Source organism: Cupressus sempervirens, chromosome 5, assembly GCF_028749045.1.
Source record: "Cupressus sempervirens isolate cs-2001-9-10 chromosome 5, ASM2874904v1, whole genome shotgun sequence".
NCBI classification, from domain to species: Eukaryota; Viridiplantae; Streptophyta; class Pinopsida; order Cupressales; family Cupressaceae; genus Cupressus; species Cupressus sempervirens.
In genome coordinates, this window is record NC_143122.1 from 962,698,553 (window position 1) to 962,724,894 (window position 26,342).

General features: G+C 37.9%; 1 pseudogene; it reads left to right on the forward strand.

Annotated features, from left to right (window-relative positions):
• Positions 1-3,453: 3,453 nt before the first annotated feature.
• Positions 3,454-14,948, forward strand: LOC149559160 (pectate lyase 1-like; annotated as a pseudogene).
• The last annotated feature ends 11,394 nt before the right edge of the window (positions 14,949-26,342 follow it).

The following is a 26,342-nucleotide window of genomic DNA, read 5'->3' on the forward strand; positions in this document are numbered from 1 at the left end:
TTGATAATAACCAGAAGCATTCGATAAAGTTCTACAATGTTTAAAATCACAGGTATATATTTATGCAAACGCGATGTGCGTTGAATTCCATGTTTTGTTTGTAAAGTATTGGTTATGATAGATGAAGGAGGTGGATAGAGTGGATCAAAGGCAAACATGAATGCAATGATAAACATTCAAATCAATAAGTACAACACAAATATATCAAGCTGTGCTACAGCACTTCATACTCATTAATGTAACTGAAATCTATTACAAATTCCTAGAATGCTACAGCATTCCATCCACTCATGATCCACAATGAGAAACCCAAAATGGGCTCCTCTGATCCACCATGATCAGATAAACATCTGATGCTCAAATCCTTACATAATGCCTCTATTTATAGAGGTCTAAGAACTCACAAAACATTTTACACATGTTATATTATATTAAATATAATATTAAATATGGACTGTTATTTTGTGGGCTAGACGGTGGGCTGGATGGCTAAGTTGTCTGCAATTTATTGTGGACGGCTGAGTTGGGCTGCCGACAGTAGTTGTTGGATAGAAATTAATTCTTCCAACACTCCCCCTTAATTTCTATCACTAGTGCTACTGCATTTATATTGTTTTCCCTTGTCATAATTACTTTGGGTTTTACGGCTTACCCCTAACCAATGCAATTCTGAAGGGGTTTCAAGCTCACCACGAACTTCTCAAACAATACACAAATAGTTTCAAAATCACCATAAACTTTGCGTTCAAATGGTTTACAAACCAAGCATTCATTGGTTCTACTGACCATGAATCATCACTACAGGGAAACTATCATCACTTTGAGCCTTTCTCTTTTGTACTTGCACCAAACTAATTATTGAGTCTATATAAAAAGAAATCCATCTACCGAGATACATGGGTACCTAGCCGTTGTACTCACCAGTCCTATAGGAATCCTTTTCACATACATGGTTCATCAATATATCAAACCAAAAATATTTAAGGTGTCGGGCACAACTGATAATGCACCCCATACATTCACATAGCCCATTAACAATCATTACTAATTCAATTTTCATCACTTGATTGGGGGATATCAATGCAACCAACTTCTATTACATGACCATTATCAAGAATATCATATCCTTCATAGTTAGACAAACAAATTCACACTTCCAATCTATAAACTTTTATCCAATCAGCACACACACAAACCTTTGAATCATGACAACCAACTCACCAACAATACAACCTACTTGCACTTACTGCAACCACAACTAACTTCAATAACTATTCTATAACATCAAACACATACTTCAAACACAAAGACATAATAAACATTTATGTGATCAATATCCTCCATGCCATGTGTATGTATTCTTTGGCACTCCTGCTTGCACAAAGATGCTCCACATGCTTCTAATCTATGAATGATAGCATCACACAACACTAACTCAAACACACTTCAACTTTGACTTCCTTCTTTTCATGGCTTCATTGTTTGTCGTAGCAGTCTCTTGATTTGTTCTTCTGTTTATTCTTACAGAAGATAACTTCAAATGCCATTGTCTGTTGGGCTACGTTGCCACAACACTCTTCACCAATTCTAAACTTGTCAACCTCTCCACAATCTTGAGGATCATCTCCCTTTATTTCTGGTACCACTTGAAGGAGGTGGATAGAGTGGATCAAAGACAAACATGAATGCAATGATAAACATTCAAATCAATAAGTACAACACAAATACATCAAGTTATGCTACAGCACTTCATACTCATTAATGTAACTGAAATCTATTACAAATCCTTAGAATGCTACAGCATTCCATCCACTCATGATCTACAATGAGAAACCCAAAATGGGCTCTACTGATCCACCATGATCAGATAAACATCTGATGCTCCAATCCTTACATAATGCCTCTATTTATAGAGGTCTAAGAACTCACAAAACATTTTACACATGTTACATTATATTAAATATAATATTAAATATGGACTGTTATTTTGTGGGCTGGACGGTGGGTTGGACGGCTAAGTTGTCTACAATTTATTCTGGACGGTGCTGGAGAGTTCTTTGATTGTGGACGGCTAAGTTGGGCTGCCAATAGTAGTTGTTGGATAGAAATTAATTCTTCCAACAATAGATGTGTCCGTGGGCAAGAAGAAGTGATAAAATGAAAATGGATAAGACGACCAGCCTGTTGGAAATTAATCAAGAGCCAGCTGTTTGTCCTTGAACCCCACACCCATCTACCCTATCAGCACTGCAGGCATCCATGGTCAGCAGGCATTTAATTTTGGTAGGTAAGTTTTCAAATTTGAATGTTGAGAGGGAAATTGGTATGTGAAAAAAGGAATGTTTTCTACATTCATTCTTATCAAGTGCAAATCAAGCAGTTAAGAGAGAAGTTGCAGAGCTAGATAGAGTAAAGAAGATCAACAGATCAGTCATTGGAAGAAGAAGAAGGAAGTTTGTTTTGTTTCGTGCCTGCAATTGCACGTGTTTCTCCTACTCACTCAGTAAGTTTATCATTGTTAGATTTTGTCCTTTTGAAGTCGTGATTGCTCTAGGCACCTTTGTATGTAGCCATTAGAGTTGCAGGTTTAAAAGTTTATTGAAGTTTGAAGTATTATCAGTTTAGGGTTATTTTAGGGTTTTCTAGTTGAAGCCGAATGCTCCCAAATTTTATAATAGTTTAGTGAAAGATTGAATAGAAAGCAAGCAACATACTTAATCTATTGTTCTTCATCTTCTATTCATTGCATTTGACAAGTTTGGTTGAAAGGTTAAAGCTTTGGCTTTCTGGTTTTAATGGTGAAAGCATTCACATTGAAATATTTCCTAAGTTATATTTCTTAAGTTTGATATAGAACACTCGGCATCTTCTTTCTCAGTTGGAGCCGAGATCACTCAGCATCCATTGGTGCCGAGCATTTCTTGTGCAAGTGTCGAGCTACTCTTTGTGCCGAGTTCACTCGGCACCTGTTGCCTGTCACTCGGCACCTTCTTGTGCCAAGTAATTCTGGCACTTGGCACCTTCCTGTGCCGAGCACTTTTCTTCAAGTGCCAAGCAACCTGCCACTCGGCACCATCAAGTGCCAAGTAAAACTGGCACTCGACACCTTCATGTGCCGAGCAACTTTTAAGTGTCGACCGAAGTTTTTAGGGTTAGGGTTGTGAGTTTGAGTTTAAATTTTTTAATTTGTATTTCTTACATAGCCAATCCTCTGTTTGGAAGCAACACAGATGGTTGGACTAAGGCTTATTTAGCTAGTCACGTGTATTTCTATTTTGAAGCAACGATTGAACGGAATACATACAAAACTGTTCAATACTATTAAATACTTAAAAAGAGAGGTGGCTAGATGCTAGGTATTCTATCGTGTGTGGTGAGCTCTATAAATACAAAGCAAAGTGGAAGAAGAGCTTTATAAGTACATAGTTTGCAATTATAGCTACTGCAAGGTGGATGCACTTCCTTTTAGCTTTTCTTTGGGTTTCGTTGTCTTCTTCAACATCCTACAACCCTATTGATAACTACTGGAGAAGAGATGCAAGCTGGGCATAGAGCAGAATGAAACTCGCAAATTGTGGCGTGGGCTTTGGAAGTGCACTCAAGGGAGGCAAAGGAGGAGAGATGTACACAGTCACCAGTCCAGATGACAATGCTCTGAGTCCCCAACTCGAGACTCTGAGATACAGAGTTACGCACGACGGTCCTTTGTGGATAGTCTTTGCCAGTGATATAAAGATAAAGCTCCAGATGCCCCTATTCATCGCTAGCCACAAGACTGTGAAAAATTTAACTATTGTAGTCACTGATTATTAATCTCCTATTATAAACGATTATTAAATTGTTGAAAATAAATTCTCAGCTAATATTGAAAAATAACACAATTGAAACTTCACTTATAAAATATGGAAAGAAATGCGCAACACAATGAACACAATATTTTTTGACAAATTGTCCCTGGAAAAACCCCTAAGGGAAAACCAGTTCTACAGATGAGAAATTATATTAAACTTCAGCAAATCAAGAGATACAAAATTCCTTGCCTCTTACTGGTAGAATTTTGACAACCTCCTAATTTCTCCCACTAATATTCCCCACTGCTATCCCCACACTAACACTGCACTCTTGCTAACACTGTAAGACTGTTTGCTAACATTGCAAACGTTTCTCCAAACTTCATGTTCTCCAAATGCCCTACTGACCTCCTTTTATACTACTCCTATTAGTAAACCAATGGTCGAGATTGATTTACAATCGACGGTTGAGATTAAAACAACTTAACAACCCTAACCAAGTCTGTTTCTAGTTGTTTCCAAAAGTGGTCAATTAATTAACAAATATTTGTTTTTAATCTAACCAATTAGTTAGCAAAAAAATTACTTGCTGAATAATAGCAAATGGACAAACAGCTATCCAAAGCTAACAAAACTAACACTCTCTCTTAGTGAGGAAGTTGTTCTGCAAGACAACTAACTTATCTCTGAAGAAGATAAATTTTGCCTTCCCCAATGCCTTAGTCAGAATGTCTACTACCTACTCCTCTATAGGTATGTATTGTAGCTTAACAACTCCCCTTTGTACACAATCTCTGATGAAGTGATATCTGATATCTATATGTTTAGACCTATCATGAAACACTGGATTCTCAGACAACTTAATGCAACTTTGATTATCACAATGTATCACATTAGTCTCAATCTTCTGACCAAACAAGGCTACTAACAACTTTCGAAGCCATATAGCTTCACATGTCACCATGCTAGCTGCTATGTATTCTGCTTCTGCTGAACTTAGAGCCACAGACTTCTACTTCCTACTGAACCAAGATACAACTCCTGATCCCAAGCTAAAACAACACTCTAAAGTGCTCCTTTTGTCTATTGTACTTCCTACCCAATCTGCATCAGTATAGCCTATCAACATGATACCTTCACCTCGAACATATCTGATCCCATACTCGAATGTACAATGCAAGTAACGTAGCACATTCTTAGCTGCTATCCAATGCATTCTCTTTGGTTCAACCATGAACTGACTAAGAGAGTTTACTGCAAATGCTATATCTGGCCTACTGTTGACCAAATACATAAGCGAACCAATCAACTATCTATATAAAGTGGGATCTACATCCTTCTCCTTAGATGTATCTACCTTGCTCCAATTCATGATCATGGGTGTAGACATGGCTTTTCAATCCTCCATCCCAAATTTCTTCAAGATTTCAATGCAATATTTCCCTTGACCAAGGAAAATCTTCCCATCTGTCTGCCACACTTACATGCTTAGAAAGTAGTGCATAAGTCCTAAATCCTTCATCTCGAACTCTTCTGCAAGGTTCCTCTTGCAATCCACTATGAGCCCTAGTGAACCTGTAAGAAATAGGTCATCCACATAAAGAACAAGAATGAGAATCTCACCCCCAACCATCAAGTAATAGACGTTAGCATCTGCTTGACTCTTCACAAAGCCCATTTTCTGCAAGTATGTATCAATGCGCCCATACCACGCTCTAGGAGCCTGCTTAAGTCCGTACAATGCTTTCTTTAATTTGCACACATGGGTATCTTTATTGTGTGCTACAAAGCCTTCTAGTTGTTCTATGTATACCTCCTCCTTTAACTCACCATTAATGAATGTTGTCTTGACATCCATTTGATCGATTTTCCATCCCATCTATGCTGCAAGTGAGATTACAGCTCGTATAGAAGTATACCTGGCAACAAGAGCAAATGTCTCCTCATAGTCTATTCCCTCCTTCTGAGATAACCCCTTTGCCATGAACCTCGCCTTGTATTTCTCGATGCTACCATCTGCACCGTGCTTCATCTTGTAGATCTAGCATGATCCAACTACAACCCTATCTATTGGTCTAGGTACTACCTCCCACACATCATTTTGCATTATTGAAGAATATTCCTCAACCATAATATCTCACCATACCTGATGTTATGCAGCTTCCTAATAGCTAGAAAGCTCACTATCTACCAACTGACTAACTAATGCCACATAGTCATTGAATTTGGTTGGTTGTCTTCACTGTCTAGTACTCTTCCTAGGAGCTCCCACAAACTCCTGAGTATCCCTTTGTCTATCTAGAACTACTTGGTTCTCGCTGCCAACTGTAGAGGATGAAATGTCAACCTCTAAGTCTTCTAGATGCATTTCTTGTTGCACCTGTTGCTCCATACTCTGTGAATCTTCACTAACTGAGTCTACACTCGTAGTGGATACTGTACTTGAGCTTTGTTGCTCTTGACCCTGTCTTGGAGCTTCTGTTGGCTGCTCACTCTGATCATCTATTGGAAAACCTCTGGATCTCCTGAATGACTTGTCCATGAACTTGACATCCTGTCTGACAATAATTCTTTTAGTCCTTAGAATGAAAGTCCTATATGCCTTTGAGGTCTCACTGTACTCAAAAAAGTACCCCCTCTCTCAAGTCTGATCTAACTTTGTACGTGTATCTCAAGGAATATTGCAATATGCCAAACTCCCAAATATCCTAAAGTGACTAACCTCTGGCTTCTTCCCTGTGAATGCCTCCTCTAGTGTCATCTTTCCTAGCACCTTGTGTGGAACTCTATTTTGAATGGAGACTATTTTATTACATGCCTTTGCCCATAAGTAATGGGGCATGTCCTGGTCATGTAGCATAGCTCTTGTTGCCTCCGATATAGAACGGTTCTTCCTCTCAGCAACTCCATTCTGCTGTGGATTGTAAGGAACAATCCATTCTCTCTTGATTCCTTCTCTGGTACAAAACTCCTGGAAGATGTTTCCTTTGTACTCGCCTCCATTTTTTGACCGAAAAACCTTTATCTTCTTTCCTATCGAATTCTCCACAATAGCCTTAAACTCTTGGAATCGACTGAAAACCTCATCCTTAGTCTTCAAGAAGTATATCCAGGTCTTTCTAGAGAAATCATCAATAAAAGTAACATAGTACTCATATCCTCTAAGAGATTTCATCAACATCGGTCCACAAACATTGGAATGTTCTAGATCAAGAACACCCTTAGATTTGGTGTCACTCCTTGGAAAAGATGCTTTCGCAAACTTCCCCAACACACATCCCTTACATACATCGTCATGCTCTGTGCTCACCTCTGGAACACCTGTCACCATCTCATGAAGCAATCTAAGTGCTCCATGATGAATATGGCACATCCTCCTATGCCATAGCTCTCCAAGATCTCTAGGATTACTATTGCACATAAGTGCCTTAGGAGTATCAAACTGCAATCTATAAAGGTGACCACTCCTAACTCCAATAGTTATGGGTGATTTCAAATCATTGTGCTTAATCAACACATTTGTCCCTCTAAAGAGTAAATTATACCCCCTATCCTGAAGAACAGATACATAAATCAAATTCATACCTAAGCCTGGCACATATAACACATCATGAAGTAGAATTATCTTTCCATTCTCCCTCCTAAACTGAACAGTCCCTTTCCCAACAGGGTTGAGTTTGGACAAGTTTCCCATAGAAATCTGGATGTTGGTGTCCTCCTCCTTGTAACTAGAGAAGTACTCTCTAACTCCTTTCATATGAAATGATGCCCCACTATCTATATACCAAACACACTGTGAGGTTGAGCTAACCATACAAGCTATGAGTGCAAACTCATCTTCCATTCTACTGGAGAGTTCTTCCGCACTTGCTGAAGCTACCACCTGCTTCTTACCCTTCTTCCTCTTTGGGCAATCACTAACATAGTGGCCAAACTCGTGACATCCAAAGCACTTGACTTTAGAAAGGTCCTTCTTCTTATTTCAACTTTGTGAATTTGATCCTTTGCTACATCCCTTCTTTGCTTTCCCTTTACCCGCTAGGGCAACGTTCTCTTGTTCTACCTCATTTTTCTGACTCTTGTTGGCCCCATTGACAAGACTTAGTCTAAACTCCTCCTAAGTGAAATCAGTCCATAGTCAATCCCAACTTGGTAAAGTATCTCGTCCACTGACAACTTGAACAAAGACACTCTATTGTTTAGTAAACCCATTTAGGGCTATTCTCACTAGCTCGTCATCACTACGGCTATCTCCAATAGCTGCTAACTCATCCTTGACAAGTTTGAGTCTAGTAAGGTAACTTGTGACATCTTCTCCCTGATTCATTCGGGTATTCTTTAGCTTCTTTCTGAGAATCAACTTCCTATTGGTGGTAGCATTCTGGTATAGATTCAGAATGATGTCCCACATCTTCTTCGTCATATCTAGCTCTGCGATATGTGGAACAATATGATCCTTGACACCATCAAGGATAATCCTCCTCGCTTTGGCATCATCCTTCCTATATGTTGCAAGCTGTGTTGCATCCGTTGGTATAGGTACAACACTGGTAGCATAATCCTTAATACCATTCTCTTCCAACAATAAAGAAATTATGGCCTTCTAGACACCAAAATTTGAGGCACCATCCAATCTATCCTGATCTATCAAACCAACTGAAGCCATCTCAAGCGTTTAAAGAAATAATAAATCTAAAGAGATCAAAATTTATTTCCTAGGGCAAAAATCTTCTACCCTTAATAATGCTATGATACCATGTGAAAAATTTAACTATTGCAGTCACTGATTATTAATCTCCTATCATAAACGATTATTAAACTGCTAAAAATAAAGTTCCAGCTAATATCGAAAAATAACACAACTGCAACTTCATTTATAAAATACGGAAAGAAATGTGCAACACAATGAACACAATATTTTTGGAAAAATTGTCCCTGGAGAAACCCCTAAGGGAAAACCAGTTCTACAGATGAGAAATTATATTAAACTTCAGCAAATCAAGAGATACAAAATTCCTTGCCCCTTACTAGCAGAATTTTGGCAACCTCCTAATTTCTCCCACTGATATTCCCCACTACTATCCCCACACTAACACTGTGCTCTTGCTAACACTACAAGACTATTTGCTAACACTGCAAACATTTCTCCAAACTTCATGTTCTCCAAATGCCCCCTTGACCTCCTTTTATACTACTCCTATTGGTAAACCAACGGCCGAGATTGATTTACAATCGATGGTTGAGATTAAAACAACTTAACAACCCTAACCAAGTCGATTTATAGTTGTTTCCAAAAGTGGTAAATTAATTAACAAATATTTGTTTCTAATCCAACCAATTAGTTAGCAAAACAATTACTTGCTAAACAATAGAAAATGGACAAATAGCTATCCAATGCTAACAAAACTAACACTCCCCCTTAGCAATGAAGTTGTTCTGCAAGACACCTAACTTGTCTCTGAAAAAGATAAATTTTTCCTTCCCCAATGCCTTAGTCAAAATGTCTGCTACCTGCTCCTCTGTAGGTATGTATTGTAGCTGAACAACTGCCCTTTGTACACAATCTCTGATGAAGTGATATTTGATATCTATATGTTTAGACCTATCATGAAACACTGCATTCTCAGACAACTTAATGCAACTCTAATTATCACAATGTATCACAGTAGTCTCAACCTTCTGACCAAACAAGGCTATTAACAACTTCCAAAGCCATATAGCTTCACATGTTGCCATGCTAGCTACTATGTATTTTGCTTCTGGTGAACTTAGAGCCACAAACTTTTTCTTCCTGCTGAACCAAGATACAACTCCTGATCCCAAGCTAAAACAACACCTTGAAGTGCTCCTTTTGTCTATTGTACTTTCTACCCAATCTGCATTAGTATAGCCTATCAACCTGATACCTTCACCTCGAACATATCTGATCCCATACTTGACTGTACCATGCAAGTAACGTCGCACATGCTTAGCTGCTATGCAATGCATTCTCTTTGGTTCAACCATGAATTGACTAAGAGAGTTTACTAAAAATGCTATATCTGGCCTAGTTTTGACCATATACTTAAGCGAACCAATCATCTATCTATATAAAGTGGGATCTACATCCTTCTCCTTAGATGTATCTACCTTCCTCCAATTCATGATCATGGGTTTAGACATGGCTTTGCAATCCTCCATCCCAAATTTCTTCAAGATTTCAATGCAATATTTCCCTTGACCAAGGAAAATCTCCCCATCTGTCTGTCACACTTCCATGCCTAGAAAGTAGTGCATAAGTCCTAAATCCTTCATCTCAAACTCTTCTGCAAGGTTCCTCTTGCAATCCACTATGAGCCCTAGTGAACCTGTAAGAAATAGGTCATCCACATAAAGAACAAGAATGAGAATCTCACCCCCAACCATCTAGTAATAGAGGTAACCATCTGCTTCACTCTTCACAAAGCCCATTTTTTGCAAGTATGTATCAATGCACTCATACAACGCTCTAGGAGCCTGCTTGATTTCGTACAATGCTTTCTTTAATCTGCAGATGTGGGTCTCTTTGCTGTGTGCTACAAAGCCTTTTGGTTGTTCTATGTATACCTCCTCCTTCAACTCACCATTAAGGAATGTTGTCTTGACATCCATTTGTTGGATTTTCCATCCCATCTATGCTGCAAGTGAGATTACAACTCATATAGAAGTATACCTGGCAACAGGAGCAAATGTATCCTCATAGTCTATTCCCTCCTTCTAAGAGAACCCCTTTACCACGAACCTCGCCTTGTATTTCTTGATGCTACCGTCTGCACCGTGCTTTATCTTGTAGATCCAGCATGATCCAACTATAGCCCTACCTGTTGGTCTAGGTACTACCTCCCGCACATCATTCTGCATTATTGAAGAATATTCCTCAACCATAGCATCTCATTATACCTGATATTTTGCAGCTTCTTTATAGCTAGAAGGCTCACTATCTACCAACTGACTAACTAATGCCACATAGTCATTTAACTTGGCTGGTTGTCTTCACTATCTAGTACTCTTCCTAAGAGCTCCCAAAAACTCCTAAGTATCCCTTTGTGTATCTAGAACTACTTGGTTCCCGCTACCAACTATAGAGGATGAAATGTCAACCTCTAAGTCTTCTAGATGCATTTCTTGTTGCACCTATTGCTCCATACTCTGTGAATCTTCACTAACTGAGTCTACACTTGTAGTGGTAACTGTACTTGAGCTTTGTTGCTCTTGACTTGGTCTTGGAGCTTTTGTTGGCTGCTCACTCTGATCATCTACTGAAAAATCTTTGGATCTCCTCAATGCCTTGTCCTCCATGAACTTGACATCCCGTCTGACAATAATTCTTTTAGTCCCTGAATTGAAAATCCTATATGCCTTTGAGGTCTCACTGTACCCAACAAAGTACCCCCTCTCTGTAGTTTGATCTAACTTTGTACGTATATCTCTAGTAATATGGCAATATGCCAAACTCTTGAATATCCTAAAGTGATTAACATCTAGCTTCTTCACTGTGAAAGCCTCCTCTGGTGTCATCTTCCCTAGCACCTTGTGTGGAACTCTATTTTGAATGTAAAATGTTGTATTACATGCCTCTGCCCATAAGTAATGGGGCATGTCCTGTTCATGTAGCATAGCTCTTGCTACCTTCGATATAGAATGGTTCTTCCTCTCAGCAACTCCATTCTGCTGTGGATTGTAAGGAAGAGACCATTCTCTCTTGATTCCTTCTCTGGTACAGAACTCCTGGAAGATGTTTCCTTTGTACTCGCCTCCATTGTTTGATTGAAGAACCTTTATCTTCTTTCCTGTCGAATTGTCCACAAGAGCCTTAAACTCTTGGAATCGACTAAAAACCTCGTCCTTAGTCTTCAAGAAGTATATTCAGGTCTTTCTAGAGAAATCATCAATAAAAGTAACATAGTACTCATATCCTCTGAGAGAGTTCGTCGACATCGGTCCACAAACATCTGAATGTACTAGATCAAGAACACCCTTAGATCTAGTGTCACTCCTTGGAAAAGATGCTTTCACAAACTTCCCCAACACACATCCCTTACATACATTGTCATGCTCTGTGCTCACCTCTGGAACACCTGTCACCATCTCACGAAGAAATCTAAGTGCTCCATGATGAATATGGCCCATCCTCCTATGCCATAGCTCTCCAAGATCTCTAGGATTATTGTTTCTGATAAGTGCCTTAGGAGTATCAAACTGCAATCTATAAAGGTGACCATTCCTAACTCCAATAGTTATGGGTGATTTCCAATCCTTGTGCTTAATCAACACATTTGTCCCTCTAAAGAGTACATTATACCCCCTATCTTGAAGAACAGATACATAAATCAAATTCATACCTAAGCCTGGCACATATAACACATCATGAAGTGGAATTATCTTTCCATTCTCCCTCTGAAACTGAACAGTCCCTTTCCCAACAGGGTTGAGTTTGGACAAGTTTCCCATAGAAATCTGGATGTTGGTGTCCTCCTCCTTGTAACTGGAGAAGTACTCTCTAACTCTTGTCATATGAAATGATGCCCCACTATCTATATACCATACACACTGTGAGGTTGAGCTAACCATACAAGCTATGAGTGCAAACTCATCTTCCATTCTACTAGAGAGTTCTTTCACACTTGTTGAAGCTTCCACCTGCTTCTTACCCTTCTTCCTCTTTGGTCAATCACTGACATAGTGGCCAAACTCGTGACATCCAAAGCACTTGACCTTAGAAAGGTCCCTCTTCTTCTTTTCACTTTGTGAATTTGATCCTTTGCTAGATCCCTTCTTTTCTTTCCCTTTACCTGCTAGGGCAACGTTCTCTTGTTCCACCTCATTTTTCTAACTCTTGTTGGCCCCATTGACAAGACTTAGTCTAAACTCCTCCTAAGTAAAATCAGTCCATAGTCGATCCCAACTCGGTAAAGTATATCGTCCACTGACAACTTGAACAAACACACTCCATTTTTTAGTAAACCCATTTAGGGCTATTCTCACTAGCTATCACTAGGGCTATCTCCAACAGTTGCTAATTCATCCTTGACAAGCCTAAGTCTAGTGAGGTAACTTTTGACATCTTCTCCCTGATTCATTTGGGTATTCTTTAGCTTCTCTCTGACAATCAACTTCCTAATGGTGGTAGCATTCTGGTATAGATTCAGAATGGCATCCCACATCTTCTTCACCATATCTAGCTCAGTGATATGTGGAACAATATGATCCTTGACACCATCAAGGATAATCCTCCTTGCTTTGGCATAATCCTTCCTATATGCTGCGAGCTGTGTTGCATCCGTTGGTATAGGTACAACACTGGTAGCATAATCTTTGATACCATTATGTTCCAACAATAAAGAAATTCTAGCCTTCCAGACACCAAAATTTGAGGCACCATCCAATCTATCCTGATCTCTCAAACTAGCTAACGCCATCTCAAGGGTTTAAAGCAATAATAAATCTAAAGAGATCAAAATTTCTCTCCTAGGGCAAAACTCTTCTACCCTGAACAATGCTCTGATACCATGTGAAAAATTTAACTATTGCAGTCATTAATTATTAATCTCCTATCATAAATGATTATTAAACTGCTGAAAATAAATTCCCAGCTAATATCAAAAAATAACACAACTGCAACTTCACTTATAAAATACGGAAAGAAATGCGCAACACAATGAACACAATATTTTTGGACAAATTGTCCCTTGGAAAACCCCTAAGGGAAAACCAATTATATAGATGAGAAATTATATTAAACTTCAGCAAATCAAGAGATACAAAATTTCATTCCTCTTACTGTCAGAATTCTGACAACCTTTTAATTTCTCCCATTGATATTCTCCACTGCTATCCCCACACTAACACTATGCTCTTGCTAACATTGCAAGACTGTTTGCTAACACTACAAACATTTCGCCAAACTTTATGGTCTCCAATTGCCCCCTTGACATCCTTTTATACTACTCCTATTGGTAAACCAACAGCCGAGATTGATTTACAATTGACGGTTGAGATTAAAACAACTTAACAACCCTAACCAAGTCAGTTCTAGTTGTTTCCAAAAGTGGTAAATTAATTAACAAGTATTTGTTTCTAGTCTAACCAATTAGTTAGCAAAACAATTACTTGCTAGATAATAGAAAATGGACAAACAGCTGTCCAAAGCTAAAAAAACTAACAAAGACTATCGACGCAAGGGGCTTGATTGTTCACATCAGCAATGGTCCTTGCATACACCTTTCAAATGTCAGCAACATTATCATCCATAGTCTAAACATCCACGACTACAAGCCAAGTGTTGCTAGAGTTGTTCTCCTCTCACAGTCCTTGAGCCATGAGACCATAGATACTCAAGATGGAGATGCAATCTCAGTCATTTCTTCCAGAGACATTTGGATCGACCATAACAACCTATCCACTTGCACAAATGGGCTTATAGACATCACACTTGCTTCCACCGCAGTTACTGTTTCTAACAACCGCTTCTCTTACCATGACAAGGTAAGTAAGAAGACTAAATTGCAAGGAATACGAACTCATTTTTGGATGCCTTAAACATCACATACTAAGGCTTTAAGGTTTGATTCCTAGATTAAAAGTGTTAAATAGTCAATTCATTTACTATATAAATTCAAGGTAAATCTTGACTGTGCAATGAAATACGACAGGTGATGCTTTTGGGACACAACGACGATTACACAGCTAATAAGAACATTAGTCATGGTTGTATTCAACCACTTTGGACCTGGCTTAATTCGGCACATGTCAAGGTAAACACAAATTTTATACATTCACTGCTCTCAAAAAGCTCTTTTCTGCCACCTACAAATTGTCCGCATTCTGACTTAATCACACGTCAGTGGTAATTGATAATTGGTATTGTGCAGGTGCAGACATGGGTATGTGCATGTTGCAAATAACAACTACAAAGCATGGGGAATATATGCAATTGGGGGCAGTGCAAGCCCCATTATCAGAAGTGAAGGCAACTGCTTTATGGCCCCCAACGAGGAGTACAAGAAGCAAGTGACATGGCGTGAGAGCTCTGATGGAAATAGCTATCTGTGGAAGTCTGTGATGGACACATTTTTGAATGGGGCATACTTCGCTTCATCTAGTAGAGGAAAAGCACTTCCCAACTACAACTCTCCCTAGAATTTCAAAGTTTTCAAAGGAACACCTGTACCTACACTCACACAAACTGCTGGAACCCTATCGTGCACTCCCAACAAGCCGTGTCTATAACAATCAACATCAAAATATAAATGGCTAAAATGTGTGTAATATTACTAATGACACTCTCCACATTGGGAGAAATTATGAAGAAACTAGGCTATTCTACTACTTACATGCCTTCCACTAACTTGCTAAAGATTCTTTTATTACAATATTAATGCTCTAATCCAATGTCTAAAAATTCTGGTCATTCTTTGTTATACAACGTTGGTACTATTTTGATTACTTGTTCTTCTCAAACTTAAATTAATTTCAAATGGTTACTTCAATATTAGATGTTATTTAGGACTCATAAATGATTTGTGTTCTTAAATTTATGTAGAATGTTTTTATGATGTCTTGTCTTATTTAAGATTAAATACATTAGTCCACAAAAAGTAAATTAATGTGATATTAAAAAGTAGATGTATAATATAATGATCAATATTTACATCTCTAATTTTATTGATCCAAAAAATTTCAATGTAAAAATTTGAAGTGTGACAACTATCCTTATGTTTATCATCAGCTATATTATTTCATTAATGTGTTTTTCACCTCATAGTTATACAAATAAGTTATGTTTAAATCCAATTATTATTTGGTGTTTATAGATCTTGGTGTTAGCTATTGTCTAATTGTTTGTCAAATGACTATTGTATCAAATGGGTATTCTACCATAAGTAAAAATTGTAGCATTAATTAAAAATGTTTTATATCTAGAACTTTAGAATAAAATTTGAAAGCAAGCTTCAATTTATTAATTATATATTCTATTGGTACTTGTAAGGTTAAACAAATAATTATTTAAATTCCTTTTGAACTATTATTTTTAATTGAGTTTTAACTATGAATTTAAAATATCATAGTTACACCTCCTTGGGGGATGGGGGGTTGGTGGAACAGGGGGACAAGTTTTCGGGATGAGACGATAGAGAGGCCTTAATTTGGGGATAGTTGGGGGACGACAGGGGAATGGTGGCGGGGGACCGGGGGGTTTGTGTATAGTATACATATGGTACTTAAAATGCTAGTCATGAAAAGATGTAAAAGAGTAAATAGTTGAACATTGAATTGAATTGGAACATCGAACATTGAACATAAATAGTCAAATCAACAAATAATCAATGTCAAGGTGTCCCCCATCCTAAGTGGAGGTGGCAAGATCTGAGACCCCAAGTCCTCGGTGCCCATCTTAATGCTCTAATCAAATGTCTACAAATCCTAGTCATTCTTTCTTATACTATGTTGGTACTATTTTGATTACTTGTTCTTCTCAAAATTTACTTCAATTAAAATAGTTATTTCAATCTTAAATGTTATTTAACACTTATAAATGATTTGTTCTCTTGAATTTTACATAGATTTTTTTTATGATGTCTTTTTCTTATTTAAGATTAAATACATTAGTCTACAAAAAGGAAACTAATGTAATATTGGGAAGTAGATTCATAATATAATGATCAATATTTACATCTCAAATTGTATTGATCCATAAATTAACAAATTGACATGAAACATCAACTATATAACTTTTGACAATGGCTAGAATGGTGTTGGCCTCCTCCAATAATATATTTAAATTAACATCACTCAATATAGTTTTTAAATGTAAAAATTTGAAGTGTGAAAACTATCCTTATGTTTTTCACCACCTATATTATTTCATTAATTTGTTTTTCAACGCATAATTATACAAATAATTTATGTTTAAATCCAAATATTATTTTGTGTTTATAGATCTCAATGTTATTCATTATCTAATTATTTGTCAACTAACTATCTATCAAATGGGTGGTCTACCATAAGTTAAAAAAATAGCATTAATTAAAAATGTAGTATATATAGAACTTTCGAATAAAGTTTGAAAGCAAGCTTTAATTTATTAATTCTATATTATATTGGTACATGGAAGGTTAAAATAATTATTATTTAAATTTCTATTGAATTATTATTTTCAATTGAGTTTTAAATATGAACTTAAAATATTAAGTTCACTTCAATTTATTAACATGACTACTCTATCCTAATTTTTAAAACTAAAAGTATCTTTTTATTTTCATTTCATGTTCTTAATTTTGTACATATACAATTTAATTTTACATAGAAGTCAAATTGTATCAAGAAAAATCCTATGATAGAAGAAAAATTTGAGCTCCCTCCCATATAAAAGAACTCATTATGGATTGCGCAAATACATTTGATAAAGAGAGTCTTGACATTGACAACTGGATCTTTCTAAATTAATTAAATCACCTGATTATTGTTTCCTATCATGCACAACCATTTTAGAAGGAAAAATAATAATGTCATCATTGGTAAATAAAATATCATCTTTATCTAGGCTTTTAAAAGGCTTTCTTTTGTATCCAATATATAAGAGTGGGAAATTAGGAATTTCATTAAATATTTATATGGCCTAAATATACATATTAAATACCTCTTCATCTATGACATCTCTAGAATAATTGAATTATAAACTTCAGGTAGTCTAATAGATTTCCATATCCATGCTTTCCATTGAATAGAAATTTATTTAGATTAAAGTTTTTTTGTTTGATGAATAGTCCTTTTCAATTAATAAAATTTACTAAGATTACAATTCACAAAAAAGGGGTCGGGGGATACAGGATCACCCCACGAATGAGTTCAAATGGTCGAAGCCGAAAAAAACAACATGGCCTCAGCCAGAAACTATAAACTATTCATAAAAAAAAAAAAAACTTTTAAGCTGCCAAGGCAGTACCAGCAGAGGGAGGAGGATCATCTTTATCAGGAAATCTCCATGCATCAGTGGGATTGGGAGGCAAACTAGGAACAGTCTAGCCGTCAGCAGCATTAGTAGGGTCTGGGGTAGTCGCAATCTCCGCATCCTTCTTGTTTGGCCGCAGAGGAGAAATTTCCAAGGCCAACCGAGGAAACTTGCCAGAGTGCACCCATCTAGGGGGAGGAGCTGGAGACTGGCTAGAAGCTCGCCTAGGGGGGGAGTCGGGGAATAGCCAGAACCACCACGTGGTGGGGAAGCGGAGCGGCGCCTCCAACCACTGTGACCACCACTGGGAGAGCGGTGGCAGGGACCTTGGGAGCACAGCATGTGTGAATAGCAGCCAGAGGACTGGCGTCAGGAATGGAAACTACGAGAGGAGGAGGCATCGACCGAGGCATCTGGAGGCACTCTAGAAATGGTGCAAGGAGCATTGCCCCAATGATTTAACAATTCCTGTAAGTGTGCAACCTCCAGTGCAACTTTATTAGCTTGCCCCTGTATCTGCATAATTACATTGTTACAAATGCATGCCTTAGTGTACATTGCAATGTTAACATCCAAAAAATTGTGAGTGAATAAAACTACATTCCTATCTTTCCATAGAGAAAACAAAATTTCCATCCTGAAAGTATGCCAAATCTGGGAGAACTTTTGCGGAAATATGGGGGAATCACCCAGCAGGATCATGTGCCATGAAAAAGGTTCAGGCCTAAAAGGCTTGAAAAAATCATGAATCCAGTGCCAATAATTCTGAGCACACTTGCAAAACCAAAAAATATACAAAAAGGACTCAGGTTGGCCACAGAAGGGGCATCTGGGATCAAGAACCCCAATGTGCTTGAGCCAAGGCCCTAGGGGAAGACCTTGGAAGACAAGGCACCAAGCAAAGTGTGCAGTCTTAGGTTCTATAATGGCACTCCAAATGGTGTCGAACTGTTTTCTCCATTGAGAAAGAAAAGAATGCAAATGCCACCATTGATTAAGCATGTCCACCATCGGAAGGTGGGGCGAAAGCCATCTGTATCCCATATTGGGCTTATAATTGGTAAGTGGAGTGGTAGGAAACCACTTCCAATCATACCACCAAGGACAAACAGACTGAATCCCCACTTTATGAAGTAAGTGCATAGGGATGGAAGACAACAGAAGGTCATAAGTCTGGCGATTGGCACGAACAAGGCAGTATTGAACTTGCATATCCTCCCATGACCTGAAATTCATGGTGACTCTTGAAAAAATGTCCTTGGTAGTGTGGATGCCACGTTTAAAGAAACACAGAGCACTGGCACCTTGAGTCTTGGCAAGAGGAGTACCCTGGAAGGCAAACAGGGGAGACCACCAAATGTTCTATTGATTTAAGGATAGCCCATTGCGAAACTCATCACCAGCCCAATGAAGCCAAGGTTTAATAGCTTCACAGGCTTTCCAGATGCTTTTAATAACAAAAGAGCCCTATATGACCACTGGTTCATGCATAGTGAGAAGGGTTTGAAAACCAATCCCCTTCCACGCCGGTTTGTTAGCAGCGAAGCCTAAAGAGATGCAATGCCTAACAAGAATTTTCCAGGCTTCATCTCTAGAAATAGCTCTGATAATCCATTTAGCATAGAGGGCAAGGCCCTGCTTCCGAGTGGAAAGTAGGCCGAGACCCCCAAATTCCCTTGGGAGACAACAAAAATCCCAAGCAACTCTGTGAAAACCATGATGGTCAGAACTAGAGGCCCAAAGAAAATCTCTAAGAAAACATTCTAATTTGAGATAGGAAGCTTTGGAGGGAGCCCAAAAAGAAGAATAATACACATGGGTGGCAGCAAAAATTTTAGAACAAATTTGGAATTTACTAGCAAGAGAAAGTGGCTTAGTGATCCAATAATCAAGCTTTTTGTTAATCTTTGTAAGCACAGCATTCCAAAGTTCCACAGGGGAAGCCTAGAAAGCAAAGGGAATGCTAAGAATGTGGAAGATTTCTCCATGAGTAACCCATTTTCATTAGAATTTTTTGAACCAAGGTGGAGCTGGCAAAAAAGACTATCGGTAGCAGAGCATTTTATGCCATTGAATGGCAGAGCCAGAGGCTTGACAAAAAGTGTCCAGACAAATTAAAGCATCTTTGATGTTTTCTTCATCTTCAAGAAGAGTAAGAAAAGAATCATCAAAAAAATGCCCATTGACTAACTCGGAGGAAGAATCAGGCAAGGAAATGCCACGGACTAGTCTTGAAGACATAGAGTGAGCAAGTAGATAACCAAAACCTTCAGCAGTAAGGACATAAAGCACTAGAGCTAGCAGACAACCTTGTCTGATGGAATGAAAAAGTTAAAAAAATTTAGATTGTGAATTATTGATGGTGATGTAAGAATTATCATCACCAAAGAGCATCTCCATAGACTGAAGAAAATTGGGACCAAAACCCAAAGCCTGAAGCATAGCCAAAATGAAAGGCCATTCAATGCGATCATAGGCTTTAGAAAAATCTATCTTTAAAAAGATAGCCTGCTGCTTGGACTTACGAGCCCATTCCATACCTTCCCAGACAGCAATGATGTTGTCAAGAATATACCTGGATTTGATGAAGCCAGTTTGTTCAGGCCGCACAATTAGAGGAAGCATATGGAAGATTTTGAGAGAGAGCACCTTAGCAATGATCTTATAAGACACATTCAGGAGGGTGATGGGCCTCCAGTTGCAGATGTCCTCAAGATCACAAGCTTTAGGTATGAATTTAATATTGCCTTTATTTATGATCACTCCTAAGCTTTTAGAATGGTATGCTTCAAGATAGACTTTGTGCAGATCAGGACCAATTTTCTCCCAAAGATGTTTGTAAAATTCACAAAGAAATCCATCACACCCAGGGGATTTTTCATCCGCCATGGAGTAAACTGCCACTTTAAGGTCTTGGAGGGAAAGAAGTTGCTCATAGAAAGTGCGTTGCTCAACTGCGAGGCGTTTGGAGTAACAATAATACACTTTCTGAGACCCTCCTCCTGAGCAACTGAATGGCCCTGCGAAGCAAAGACGTTCTCATAGTGAAGAACAAAAGCTTGCAGGATGTTAGGCAGACTGGAAAGAACATCAATTCCCTGTTTTATCTTTTTAATCCCAACATTGGTATGACGGGCTTGGAGAACTTGGAAGAACTCCTTCAAGGCTTTGTCGCTAACCTCCAACCAGTGGAGATGGGCTTTGATTTGAGCTCCTTGGGCACCATAGTTATCAGCAATTTTCTTTTCATGGTGAAGCTTGGCAAGCTAAATTTGAAGATCCACATCAAAGGGGTTGAAGGTGAGAGCTTCAGAGGCTTTTTTGAGGGCAAGGGTGTTGGCTTCATAAGACCATTTTCTAAAAATTTCTAGCTGACGCCTGTAGATGTGCAAAAATTGAGTTGTTTTGGTAATGGCATCATTCCACCATTGAATCCAACCTCGATGGGAATGTGGATGTCGTTCAAAATTCCAGACACATTATATGTGGGAGATGCTGGAAGCATGCAATAGCACAGACGTGTTGAGGAAGAATTGAGACTTGGCCACTTTAGCAACAACTGTTTGCCAAAAAATGCCAAAATAAATGGGATAGTGGTTTGATAAAATCACATCTGTTAGGGGAATGATAGGTAGATCACGATCTTCAGAAAAGGAAAAAAAAGATTGTGCCAATATCATAGCACAATCAAGACGTTTCAATATGCGATCAGGACCAGCTCAAAAATTGGACCAAGTGTGCTAGGCCCCACTATCATGATGGTGGCTAGTATTGGGATAAAAAAGGCCCAATTTATGACGCATGTAAAACCAGGCTTCTCTTTCCCCAGCTATCCAATGGAAAGGCAAAATGCCATCTTTGTCAGAGGCCACTTCAACCATATTGAAGTCCCCACACAAGACCCAAGTAGCTGGTGGCAAGTTGTCAGCAAGCCAAACCCACATTTGTGCCCTTTCCACAACATCATTGGAAGCATAAACATTAATGACTCCAAAAGAATCATTGTTAATGGAAAGCAAAAGCCAAATAATAAGGTGAGTGGGGTTAGAATCATGCGAGATAATAGCAGAATGAAGGCGAGGTGACAGGAGAGTAACTACACCACCTTGGCTAGCTTCATGCTGAGAAGAAAACATGACACTATCCTACCAAATGATACGGCATGTAGCAGAAAGCATGAAACCAAAAATCTTAACTTCTTGTAGGCAAAGAAAATCTAAATTCTCAAGTCTATGACGGGCATCCCGGACATAGTACTTTTTGGGGAGGTCTGTAAGACCTCAAACATTCCAAGAGAGGAAGTTCATGAGAACTCTTACATACCATCCTTTTCCTCTAAAGAGGAGTAACTATTCTGCAAAAAGGTAGAAACCGGGTGGAAGTCAGACGGGAAATCATCTGAACTTACAGCCTGTTGTTTTACCCTTGATATCTCCACACGTCTAGGAGGACTGCGAGAATACCTTGTTGCTGGTGGTACTATGGAAGAGAGTGCAAGAGGAGAATGAGCCCCAGCCAAGGATGAGGCCCTGGCGACCGCCTTAATCCCTTGCGAACTAGCAGGGTTTGAAACCTGTGAAATCAGAACAAGTGTAATGGAAGCCGCTGGCATCTCCATGCTAGCAGGCATTGACACTTTGGTGGAAACAGGAGGAATCGCGGTAACTGCCGCATAGGATGGCTTGGGGGCCAAAGGATTCAAGGCAGGCTTGCCCTTGCACCCAACAGTAACCCATTCTTCTTTTTCTCCTTCGACTTGTTTGATAGGCATCGCTTTAGGCTGGGGTTTGACCCTAGGCGTAGCCAAAGGGCAATCACTGATCTTATGTTTCACAGACTGGCACCTATAATAGGTGTTAGGTAGGTTCAAGTAAAGCACCTTCTGTGAGAAGGTTTGAGCGCCAATCTGGATTTCCATAGAATCCTTGAGATCTTTAGAAAGATCAACTTCAATGCAAACACACCGCTGAGGGTGAGCATTAAAAATTTTCTCTGGCTCCTTGGTAACAACTTTTCCAAGGGCTTGGGCAATAGACTCAATAAAAGGCTAGCAGGGCAAGGGTAGACCTGAGAATTTGACCCAAACAGGAACCCTAAGCTTTTTATCATTCGAGATAGAGAAGTCTCTGGACCATTTCTAAAAAACAAGCAGAGAGGAACACACAGACCAAGGGCCATTGGTAAAAACCATGTCAGCTTGCAACGGGTTAGCAAAGCAAAATAAAAAAAACCTTTGGTAAGGTTTTGCATAGCGTCAAGGCGGACTCCATGAGGAGTCCAGCTTTTGTTGACCCATTCTCTGAGCATAGCTTCAAGGGGAGTCCTACCAAAAAAATACCCTATCAAGGTATGTTGTTCTAACCAGTCACATGCAGCATCAAATTCTTGCAAAGGACGGACAATATCAAGATTACCTCGTGGAAGACCTTCGAGACAAACTTGCGCGGGCATTTGTTCGGTGGTGGCACCATGGTAGTCCGAAGTAGCAACATGAATACCAGAAACAACTGGTTCACCGTCGACCAGAGCCATTATATCCTAACCTAAAGCTCTCGTAGTAAATGCGATATGACAAGTGTTGACAGAAGGGGAGTGCAAGCGAAGGGCCGTACGCAAAAAATTGAAAGTTCACATGAAGCAAGAAAACCCTAGCAGAGCAAAAAACCAAGATTAAAGTTATAATTTAAAATCCTTTTTAAAAAAAAATATTTTCTAAATTATAGACTTGTGAGATTTTAACAATAATTGTGAAACAGGCCCATGACAAGTTTGGGAAGAATGGAAATGAGATTTCTATCATGTTGGAGGTTGTGGAAGAGACTAATAATGGGGTTTTAGGAAAAGATGGTCTACGAGGAGAAGTTCTAAAATGACATGTATATTGTACTACTTATAGGGATTTTAATAACTTCCTTTAGATTATTTTATTAGATTGTTTGATGTATACATAAAAGACTTAATGCTCTATTCTAATATCTAGAATCTTAATCATTGTTTGTTATTCTATGTTGGCATTATTATGGTTTTTTTTTATGTTCAAATTAATCCTTTTAAAATAGTTATTTTAGTCCCAAATGTTATTTAGCATTCATAAATGATTTGTGTTCTTAAATTTATGCATAATTTTTGTATGATATATTTTGTCTTGTGTAAGATTAATTGCATCAGTATATAAAAAGAAAATAATATGATACATAGAATCAAAATTTAAAATATAATAAGCAATATTAATTTCGCTAAAATATCAAGTCATAATTAACAAATTGAGATAAATCAACAACTATATAGATTTTGACAATCATAAGAGTTGTATCGCGCTTCTCTGATAATGAATTAACTTCAATATCACTTGATCTATTTCTCAAATGTAAAAAAAATAAAGTGTGGAAGCTCTCCTTTTGTTTCTCACTAACCACCTATATTCTTTTCATTAATATTTTTTTCAACTCATAGTTACGCAAATATTTTTTGTTCAAATTCAAAAGAAATCATGTTTATAGATTGTTGCCGTGATTTTAGTCCCCTATATTTTTCAAACTTCTAGGATTAGGGCTGAGTCAATGCGATATCATGTATGTGTCCAAATTGCCCTTAAGGAACTTTTCTTCTCATCTATCCCTTTGTGTGCACCTAGGTGGCCATTCAAAAGCAATCTAATGCATTCCTTCATATTAGGTGATTAGGAAGAGGAGGATAATTCTATGCATTTCCTAGATGAGAGGGAAGTTGTTCTAAAACCCTAGTACTTGGATCAAGTGTTCATGGTGAAGACAAGATGCATTCAAAAGAGATATCACACTACATTCAAAGCAAATGGTGACTAAAAGTATTTGGATCGAAACTCAGGACCAAGATGAAGATCACAAGAACATCACTAAAACCAAAGAAGTCAAATCAAATGTAGGAGAAGCAGATAAATCCTCAAAAATGGTGAAACCACCTAGTCGAAGGTGGTATGAATCTCTTTGAAATCCAATTGATGGCTTATATTTAATTTGCACATCTATGTTGCGAAGTTGACAAGTCAAATGGCTCACAAATTAAGTCCTGATCATCAGCTGAAGACCAAGTCAATGAATGGTGTTTTAAAATGGAATTATAATAGCCCTTATAGATGCATCTTTCCAGGCATCAAATCTTAGTAGATCAACACTTATCGCATGTTCATTGGTGATTAAAACATAACCCAAAGTTAACACAATGAAGAAGCAAAAGCCAGTGATTGCATCATCATAGATGGTTAAAGATAACCTTAGGTTAGTATCACAACAGAGTGAAAAGCTTGTGTTCATAGATTCACAAGGTTAGTCAATGAGTTAATATTTCAAGTTGCAAAGCAGCAATAAAGAGACAAAGCAATAAAGTTTGAATAGTCATACCATTACTGATAGTGTAAGTTAATCATGAGTTAAGGTTGTGAAGTAGTGAAAGCTAAAGATTGCATCATCACAGATGGTAATGCAATTAAGGGACTTCAAATTGTAAAACTACAGAGTGAAGAAACTATCAATCAAAATAGTGGTCACAACATCGCAAGAGATAAAGATTTTAAGTGATTAATAGTTTTAAAGAAGAAATGTGATCAGATTTGATAGATTTTGCTACTTTATAGTTTTGAAATAAAAATTAGTGTTAATGTTGCAAAGGTGCGAACATGGTTAGTATGAAGTAATCACTACTTCACTACAGTTAGTAAAAGGAGGTAGTGAGAAGTTGTGAAGTGGAAAATAACATGAATCTCAATATTGTAGGCTAAAAATAATTCAAGACATTCCAGGTTATGAAAAGGCGAAAATCATTTTACAATTAAAGAAATAAGTTTTTGCACTATCACATTGTTAGCCATGAATGAAGATGTTAGGTTCAGAAGCTATGAAATGAAATAATAGTTAATGAATCACATCATCACATCGAGTAAAGGTATCGTATGAATAACAATTGTGAAGAAGCAATAAGGATTAAGAGAAAAGGGTTGCTAGATTTTAATCATGATCTTTGATTCAAGATTGACACAGAGAATTCAAACCTATAGTGACTATTGAGGTATGAAATGCAAGTTTTGGCACCAAGGTGACTGTTACAGATCATAGAGGAATATGAACCATTTTGAGGGTTTCTAATCATTTATTCTTTTCTTTCTCTGATGTATTAAACTGTAACTGATGACTTTTGGATTTCTAAGTGATTCAAGTGCTCTATAATGTAACTGATGAATTTGTAACTAGCCAAGTATCCCAAGAGGGGACCTATATATGTAATTTTCTATGTTAATAGAAAGGAGATCAGAAAGTTTCATACATTTTCTCCCCCTATAGTAGAGACTATTGAGTGAGAATTGAGAGGTGTATGGAATGAAGGATTAGATTAATGTCTACAATTAGGTAATGGGATGTTTTAATTCCACTTAGAACTAGCATGCCTAGGCTTCTTTCATTATCTCCTTAAGCTGAGCTAACATGCATGTAGATTAGACTTTCTGGAATTGTAGGACAAGTACTTGTGAAGCTACTAGTATTTGGGCTAATTAGAGTGTTAATGTAGTGTTAGTAGTATTGGTAGTTAGAGTGCTATCTTTCATAGGT